The 8,973-nt window shown below is 52.6% G+C and overlaps 1 long non-coding RNA gene across 1 annotated transcript; it reads left to right on the forward strand.

The window, feature by feature from the left end:
- Window positions 1–265: 265 nt before the first annotated feature.
- Window positions 266–5,728, forward strand: LOC148048621 (uncharacterized). The gene is made up of 2 exons (XR_015695344.1): window positions 266–340; window positions 5,590–5,728. It is a non-coding gene; the product is annotated as an uncharacterized LOC148048621 (long non-coding RNA).
- The last annotated feature ends 3,245 nt before the right edge of the window (window positions 5,729–8,973 follow it).

An 8,973-nucleotide genomic window follows, 5' to 3' on the forward strand; every position in this document is an offset into this window, starting at 1 on the left:
GGAAAAAGCTCCTTTGGGCACAACTTCGACCTGGATGACGATCGCTCCATATTCAGTCAAGGATGCTGCGGTTAGGTCTCCTAAACCGGGAGCCGTTCGGCCCCAGAGAGACCCGCCTCTCATCCTTGGGCCCAGGCAGATTCGGGAGGAAGCTGATCCCAAGCGCCAGCCTGGCCTCGCCCACCCACCCACCCACGCGCCCCTTTCCAGGAGCCAGGCCTCCTCCTCCCCTCCCTCCTCCTCCTCCTCCCAGGCGCCCGCCCCCAACCCAGGCTCAGCTTCCTGGGAAGCCTCCGCCAGCGGATCCACCCGCATCGCCTTCTGCAACTGGCGCCCGCAGGTGAGCCAAGTAGCCAAAGGGACGCTTGGAGAGGTTCGGAGAAATCCCCCCCCCCTTGGTTGGAGGGGGGTCTTCTTGTCCTTGGGGAGCCTGCTTGGAAAAGGGATCTTTAGTACCCCCCCCCCCACAGCTCCAGCTCCATGTGGCCTCCTTTGCCCCCCCACCTCAATCCCTCTTGCCAAATTAGGCTGTCTGCCTCTGCTTCCCCCTCCCTCCGTCTTCCAAGTGGCGCGTCTTCGCCTCACCTTGCTTGCCAAGAAGGATGACGCGCAAAAGCGCATCAACGGGAAATGGGGAGGGTGGCTGTTGGGGGGAGGGGGAAGGGGGAAGGGCAGGGTTTTCAGCCTCCCCCCCCACCTACCTCTCGGAGGTGACTGAATGAGCGTTGGGTGCTTTCTTCAACCGTGGCTGGTGGAATAAAGGCATCCCTTTTACAAAAGGGGCTAGGAAAAGCTAGATTTGTGAGGAAGGTGAGGGGGTCTCGCCTCTGCCCCCCCCCCCCGCCTTGTCTTCGCATCCTCGGGACTTGGCCGGCTGGGTTCAGCCGAGTCTCCTAAAGCTTGGTAGGATGGTATCTGAGTCTCTTGACTGTCCTCTGGACGCGTGTTCAGAGGTTGTGGGAAGCCCTCGCGTGAAATAAGTCCCGGAGTGAAAGCCAGGAGTCTTGGGCGTGGGAACGCAGCCAGGTCGGTTGCAATACCCCGAACCTCCCTCTCTCCTTCTTTTTCTCTTCCTCCTCCCTTCCTTCCTACCCATCGACTTCCCTACCTACATGCAGCCCTGGGGGAAACTGGAATAATGAAAGCATCGTTGAATTTCCACACAAGTACAAAACTGTAGCCATGGGACACAACTTCTAATTTCCCATGATCGTCCGTAAGGTCACCCCTTTCGAAGACCAGATGGACAAGAGGATTCTGGGAATGCTACGGCATTGTTGTAACAGTGTCACTTTTTGAGATGGAAAGAAAAAAAAAGGAAGGAAGGAATCAGGAAGGAAGGGTTGGTGGAAGGAAGGAAGGAAGGAAGTGGAGGGAGGAGAGAAGGGAGGAAGGAAGGAATCAGGAAGGATGGGTGGGTGGAAAGAAGGAAGGAAGGGGAGAGAAGGGAAGAAGGATACTGAAGGAAGGAAGGAGGTCAGGGAGGAAGATAGGAAGGATGCTGAAGGGAGGGAGGGAGGAATCAATGAAGGATGAATAGGTGGAAGGGAGGAAAGAGAGGGGAAGGGAGGGAGGATATTGAAGGGAGGGAAGGAAGGAAGGGGAGGGAGGAGAGAAGGGAGGAAGGATAATGAAGGGAAGGAAGGAGGTCAGGGAGGAAGATAGGAAGGATGAGGAAGGGAGGAATCGGGAAGGAAGGCTTGGTGGAAGGAAGGAAGGGGAGGGAGAGTGGAGGGAGGAGAGAAGGGAGGAAGGATAATGAAGGGAAGGAAGGAGGTCAGGGAGGAAGAAAGGAAGGATGAGGAAGGGAGGAAAGAAGGAATCAGGAAGGATGGGTGGGTGGAAAGAAGGAGAGGGAGAAGGGAGGGAGGATACTGAAGGGAGGGAAGGAAGGAAGGAGGTCAGGGGGAAGATAGAAAGGATGCTGAAGAGAGAGAGGGAGGAATCAATGAAGGATGAATAGGTGGAAGGGAGGAAAGAGGGGAAGGGAGGGAGGATACTGAAGGAGGGAAGGAGGGAAGGGAGGGAGGGTGGAGGGAAGAGAGAAGGGAGGGAGGAGGTCAGGGAGGAAGATAGGAAGGATGAGGAAGGGAGGAAGGAAGAAATCAGGAAGGAAGTGTTGGTGGAAGGAAGGAAGGGGAGGGAGGAGAGAAGGGAGGAAGGCTAATGAAGGGAAGGAAGGAGGTCAGGGAGGAAGAAAGGAAGGATGAGGAAGGGAGGAATCAGGAAGGATGGGTGGGTGGAAAGAAGGAAGGAGAGGGAGAAGGGAGGGAGGATACTGAAGGGAGGGAAGGAAGGAGGTCAGGGGGAAGATAGGAAGGATGCTGAAGGGAGGGAGGGAGGAATCAATGAAGGATGAGTAGGTGGAAGGGAGGAAGGAGAGGGAGAAGGGAGGGAGGATACTGAAGGGAAGGAAAGAAGGACTTCTCTGGCTGCCTCTTCCTCCCTTCCATTCAGTCCCCAGGAAAGCCAGGAGAGGCAGACTAAGGAAGAACAAACGCTATTTCCTTGGCCATCTTGCTACTAAATCGGTACGGAAACTTCACACTTCCTCCAGATGAATTTTTCTGACTCTCTCTTTCCTTGGAAGGCATTGAAAAAAGCCAACTCTTTTGAACAATCTGGTGCGGAGTGAAGAGAAGAAGCCTTTGAGGTTTTCTTTTTTTCCTTCTTGGCCTCCTTTCCTTACATAACATCTGGACCAAAATTTGGTCTCCTCCCTCTCTTTTCCTGGAGTCCTGACGGCTCAACCCTGCTAATTCTGGAATAGAACCTGACACGCCGTAGCCGAAGGAGGATAATTTTAATCCCTTTGGAGAGGACTTGGCTTTTACGTCTTCATATTCAGAGGGCGGAATTGCTTTATTACATCCGTCATTCCTGGCCGGGGGACATTTATCAAAAGAGGCAGAGGGCTTTTTAGTAGTCTAATCCAGCGGTCATCAACTGGTGGGCCACGAGGAAAAAATTGGTGGTCTGCAGAAAAATTATTTGCATTTTTTATATTGCACTAAACCAGGAGTCCTCAAACTACGGACCCTGCTGCAGAGGGTCTCCCCCTTAGGGGTCTTTTTGTGGGGGTCGGAAGGGGACAGGAATCCCGACTTGGGGTCTGCTTCGGCCTCCTGGTGGGGGGCTTTGGGCGAAGGCTGGAGGGAAGAGCCGCTGGGGGTGAAGAGCCACAGGGCCTCGTTCCAGTGGGACGGCATCCTGGAACTGGAACTGGCTGAGCATCTCAGCCCTCTGAGCCTCCAGGCACCTGGCCCTGCACTCCCACAGGTCTTCCCTCTGCTTGGAAAGCCCATGCTCCTAGTCCTCAATGAGGTGCTTCTGCTGAGCCTCCTTCTCGGCCAGATCCAACTTGAACCGAGCTGTTTTGCCAACTCTTTCTCCCGGGGGCTGCTTAGCTCCAGCAGCTGCTTCCTGTTGGGGCCCTAAGGAGCTCAGGTGGGCAGGCGAGGAGGGGCTGGGAGGGGAGGGGCAAGTAGAGGCTGGTGAGGTGCCCCTCGATGTGAGTGACATCGAGTTGGTCACACCCACCCAGTCACATGACCACCTAGCCACGCCCACCCAGCCGGTCATTAGGCAGATGATGTTAGTGGTCTGTAGGGTTTAAAATTATGGGTTTAGTGGCCCCTGAGGTCCGAAAGGCTGGGGGCCCCTGGTGTAATCAGGGCCCAAGGTCTCCATGGCTGAGCCAGACTCCTTGGTTTATTTCAATGGGCAAAATCCAGAGGGCTGGTGTGGAGCTCTCCAAGGTCCTGATTCCAACAGGCTGGGTTGGGATTTTAGTAGCGGTAGTCCTCAACTTACAACGGTTCCAAGTTACAATGGCGCTGAAAAAAGGGGACTTTCCCCACACTTAATGACCATTGCAATATCCCCAGGGTCACGCAATGAGAATTCGGACGCTTGGCCCCTTAGGATGGTCGCTGTGTCCCCGGGTGGTCACCCCTTTTGCGGACCGACTGACCGGCAGAGTCAATGGGGAAGCCGGACCCACGTCACAGCCCTGGGATTAACAAATGGAGTGATTCACTTAATAACGGGGGCAAGGAAAGGCGCCAACTGGGGCAGAACACACTTGGTGACAACTGTCTCGCTTAGCAATGGGAATTGTGGGCTCGGTTGTGGTCAAGGACTATCCGTTTACCCTGCTGTGCCCTCACAACACAGCCTTCTCCAGTTGTGTAGGTCAGTGTTTCCCAACCTTGGTGACTTTAAGTCTGTGGACTTCAACTCCCAGAATCCCCCAGCCAGCATAGCTGGCTGGGGAATTCTGGGAGTTGAAGTCCACAGGACTTAAAGTCACCAAGGTTGGGAAACACTGGTGTAGGTGGACACAACCTTCTTACCTCTGGGGCTGCGTGTGCTGCCCCGTTTTCCCCAAAATAAGCCCTCCCCGAAAATATTGCAACACAGCAGCAGCCCCGAGGTGACCACGCGCACCGCCTCCTGCACCCCCAAATAATAAGACCTCCCTGAAAATAAAGCCAATTTGCTTATTTCGGGGATGGGTGTCGAAAGAAAATAAGACCCTGTCTTATTTTCAGGGGAAACAGAGTAGCACTGATGATGTTCCCTGGTTGGGTCATGAAACGTCTGCAAGAAAAGCACCAAGCTCAGAAAGGACCCCCACAATCTTCCTCCTTTCCTCCTCTTCCTCCTCTTCTCCACAACCTCCCTCCTCCCTCTAGCACCGAAGGTGTCACCCAGTTTGATCATGAAACGTCTGCAAAGAAAACCACCAAGCTCAGAGTGCCAAGGACCCCACAGCCGTCCTTCTCCTCCTCCTCCTCCTCCTCCTCCTCCTCCTCCTCCTCCTCCCCCTCCCCCTCGCCACCAACCCTCCCCCCAGCACTGATGATGTTCCCTAGCTGAGTCCCCAAGTCCTCCAGCAAACCATCCGGCTTAGATCCGCTTCACATCAAAACAGGGAGCAAACCCCACCTTCCCCTCATCCTGGAGTTGTTACCTGGCTGGGCCACGCAATGCCTGCAAGCTTCCCAGAACAAATCCCCCTCCCCATTCTCAAAAAAAAACGTTCTGAAGCCCCCTGAGCCACAGAGCTTCCTTTGCAAACGGTACCTGGGCAACCTTTTGTCATGCTCTCTCCTTCCTTCCCCCCCTCCCCCTTTCCGATCGATCCCCAGCAGAAGCCCAGCCGGAGGAGGAGGAGGAGGAGGAGACAAAAGGCAGGCAGGCAGGCAAGCCCACCCACCCGCCCTCTTCGCCTCCCTCCCTCCCTCATTGGTGCAGGATCCGTGCGTCGGCTCCAGCAACCCAACGCAGCAGCGGCTGAGCAGAGCCTGGGCGGGCAGGAAAGGCAGAGGAGGGTGTTTGTAACCAGGGACGACCGCGGCAACACTTGGCACGGCTGCGGGGAGGCCGAGAGGAAGGGGGAACCGAGCCTTTGCCCCCTGCCCGGTTCCTCGGTTGGGTGGGGAAAGGAGGAAGCAGGAGGAAGGCGTCCATTCATTTCTGGCCTTGCCTTTGCCTGCTCCGTGTCCTCATCTCTGGAATTCTTCTCCCCCCTTCTCTCCTCCTCCTCCTCCTTCTTTCTCCTGTTGTTTTCTTTTGGGGACGCAGAGAACATCAGCTCCCCCCCCCCACCGTGATGGATCCGAGGGCTGCTTGTCATCTGCAGATGCTCCTCTGAAGACCCTCCAGAGACAGAGACAGAGAAGGGCTCCTCCGGATTGCAGCCGGTCCCTCCCATCGCCCCCCCCCCCCAATCCTCGGCTTCTTTCTTGTGGCTCCGGGGGGATTTGCGAGGAGACCGAGGGGGGGGTCCGATTTGGAGGGCCAGGCGGCCCCTCTCCTCCTGGACTTTGGCCCCCTCCGGCCAGGCTTCCTGTATGAGTCTTCCTCCAGCCCCGGAGCACCACCGGGCCCCATTGATGCCTTGCTGAGCCTGGAGGAGCCGTCGGCCACCATGGGGAAATCCAACAGCAAACTGAAGCCCGAAGTGGTGGAAAGAGCTGACTAGGAAGACCTACTGTGAGTTTCTTTCCTTCCTCTCCTTTCCTCTCCCTTCTTCTCATTCCCCCTTCCTTTTCCTCCTTTCCCTTTCTCCTTCCTTCCTTCCTTCCTTCCTTCCTTCCTTCCTTCCTTCCTTCCTTCCTTCCTTCCTTCCTTCCTTCCCATAACATATCAGCCTTCCTTCCTTCCCTTCCCCATCCATACCACCAAACCTTCCACTTCTGCAACTTTCTAGACCTGCCTCCTGATTAGAGACCTCTGGGCTCAAAAAAACGCCTGGATTCGTCCCTCTCTTTTCTGGGTGGGGTGGGGATGAAGATGCTCTGTCTGTCTGCCTGCCTTGTGTTGCGCTGCACCTAGGAACAATCCTGCTCTAGGAAGCCCAGGGCTGAGCAGGGGAAGGAGCACCCGGGGAGGTGTGCTCGAGTTGCATGCTGCAATCTACTGCATTGCTTTATAGCCGGGCGGGAGGGGCAGGGAAGGAGGGAGGGAGCTCTCATCGGGGTGTTATTATTGTCAGGGCTGCAGGGAGAGAAAGAACAAGGAGGAGGGGGGCTTCTCTCTCTCTTTCTCTCTCTCTCTCTCTCCTCCCTCTCTCCCTCCCTCCCTCTCTCTCTTTCCCAGTGATTCATGCAGCTTCTCGCCTGGAGCTGTTTCTCCAACAGCATCTGGCAGCCCCTTCGGCTTCTCCTGGGGTGGGCGGGGGCTGGCCAGAACTGGAGAGGAGCCGCGCAGGGAGGGACATGCCAGGGAAAGGAAGAGGAGAAGGAGGAGAGATACTGGGAGAGGAGGAGGAGGAGGATGAAGGGGAAGAGGGAAAGGAAAAGGGAGAAGAGATATAGGGAGAAGGAAGAGGAAGGGGAAGAAGAGGAGGAATAGGCAGCAAAAGAGGAAGAGGAGGAGAAGGGAGAGAGGGGAAAGGAGGAGGTATGAAGGGGAGAAGGAGAGGAGGAAGAGAAGGAGAGGAAACAGGAAAAGAGGAGGAATGGGAGGCAGAAGAGGAAGAAGGAGGGGGAAGAGAAGCAGAAAGAAGGGGAGGAGGAGGTTAAGTGGAGGAGGACGTGAGACAGAAAGAGGAGGAGGAGGCGGAGGAGGAGGAGGGATGGGAAATGAGGAGGAGGAGGAGGAGGAGGAGGAAGAGCAGGCCCTTGACACAGCTGGTAGTCCTACTGATGGCTGCATTGAATCCTCAGACATTTTCAGTCCTGGGGGGGGAGGGCCCTCTTCCAATCTTTGGCTTCCTCTCACCTTCCCAGCTTTCAATGCTATTTGCAATTTGAAAATGGGGAGGGGAGCTGCGCAGAGTCTGGCTGGGGGGCGGGGGGGGTGAGGGAAGGAAACAGAAGGGGGGGGTTGCAGCCGAAATGCATCTGATTCATTTGTTTCATCATTTATTGGATTCAATAAATTCTTTTTACCATTTTTGTAAACAACTCGATGCCAAATCCAGGCAAAGAATTATGTTTCGTGTTCCCCACTTCTCTCTTAATTTATTTGTCTTTACCTTCCCCCAAAACTGTTTTTTTTTAAAGGGGGGGTCCCCCCATTTTGGTCAGCAAAGGCTCCTCCTTCTGAGCAGTTTCTCTCCAGTTGCATCTAAAACTACACAAGGCCTTTGTGCCTTTTGATGGGTTTCCCAGCATTCAAGCATCCCTGGATTGAAAAAAAAGCCCTTGAATTTTGCTCTTAGACTGCTGAGTTTCCGGATACTTGAAGAGTTTTTCTCTCCTCCCCACAGGGATCAGTCACTCAGAAGTTTGTGAGAAGAACACAGTTGCGTTCTTTATTTTTAACAGGAACTGTAAAAAAAAAAATGGATAGAATTTTTAATTTGGCAAGCTAAGTTTGACAGATTGGCAAAAAAAAACCCCAGCAAACTGGCAGAGCCAATCTGTGATGTCCTTCCCAAAATGACAAAGGAAAGAGGCTCAGCCAAGACAATTGCGTTGCTAACGTGCCTTTTTTAAAAACAGCAGAAAGAAAGCCATGCTTGAGGCCATCCATCCTGCTGGTGAGTTATTGGAAAGCCTTTGCTTTGGCCCACTGGGTGTTGTTCACTCCTGGGCTGTCTAGTTGCTAACCAGCTGATAATTAGATCCGTCAAACCTGGGACAGGAAATGGTTTTGTGGCTTTAAAAGTTTTATAAATGAGGATTGTAGGAACTGGAGCCAAACTTTTGATTTTTGCTTTTTTTTTTAAACAAAGTTTTTTTTTTGTTACATATTTTAACTTCTTTTATAAACAAAGTGCTGTCAAGGTTTCCCCCCTTTACATCTTCTATTATACATAGTTCATTTTCCATCATATTTTCATTTCACATTTCAATCATCTTATTTTCTTTCCATATTTTCCAGCTTAACTTTAATTTCTTCTAATATATAAACAATACCATTTTTGCCTCTCCAGGTTAATCAAATTTTAACGTATCATTTCCATCTATTATTCTATTTTACCATAGATAACATATATCCAGTTTAATTTTATATAGTAAACATTTCACTTAGTTAATTATCCACAATGAATAGTATTAATCTATTTCCCTCACATCGTATTGACTATATGCCATTGGCTATATTGACCAAATTTCATTATATTCTATCCTTTTCCTTCTTTCCTCCTCTCAACAATTTTCTCTTAGTCTCTTAGGAATTTCACCTCTTATATTCTCTTCTCTCCACCCATTTGCCTAGCTTGCTCTTGAAATTTCTATATTTTTTTCTTTCCAGTCTTTTTTCTAATTCTATTGTTTTAATACCTCTCCCCAGTCCCCCCCCGTTCTTTCCCCATGAATCCCACCTTTCCAAACTTTTGATTTATTGAGCGCTGTTTCTCTCTGTCAAGGGTGAGGGGTCCTTAGCGCTCTCTGAACTTGGCTGTTTTCTTGCAGACGCTTCATGACCCAACTAGGTAACATCATCAGTGCTAGAAGGGAGGAGGGTTTGGGAGGAGGAGGAGGACTGTGGGTCCTTGGTGCTCTCTGAACTTGGCTG

Source organism: Thamnophis sirtalis, unplaced genomic scaffold, assembly GCF_051295495.1.
Source record: "Thamnophis sirtalis isolate CommonGarterSnake01/CBP01778 unplaced genomic scaffold, rThaSir2_p1.2 scaffold_2, whole genome shotgun sequence".
Classification (NCBI taxonomy): domain Eukaryota; kingdom Metazoa; phylum Chordata; class Lepidosauria; order Squamata; family Natricidae; genus Thamnophis; species Thamnophis sirtalis.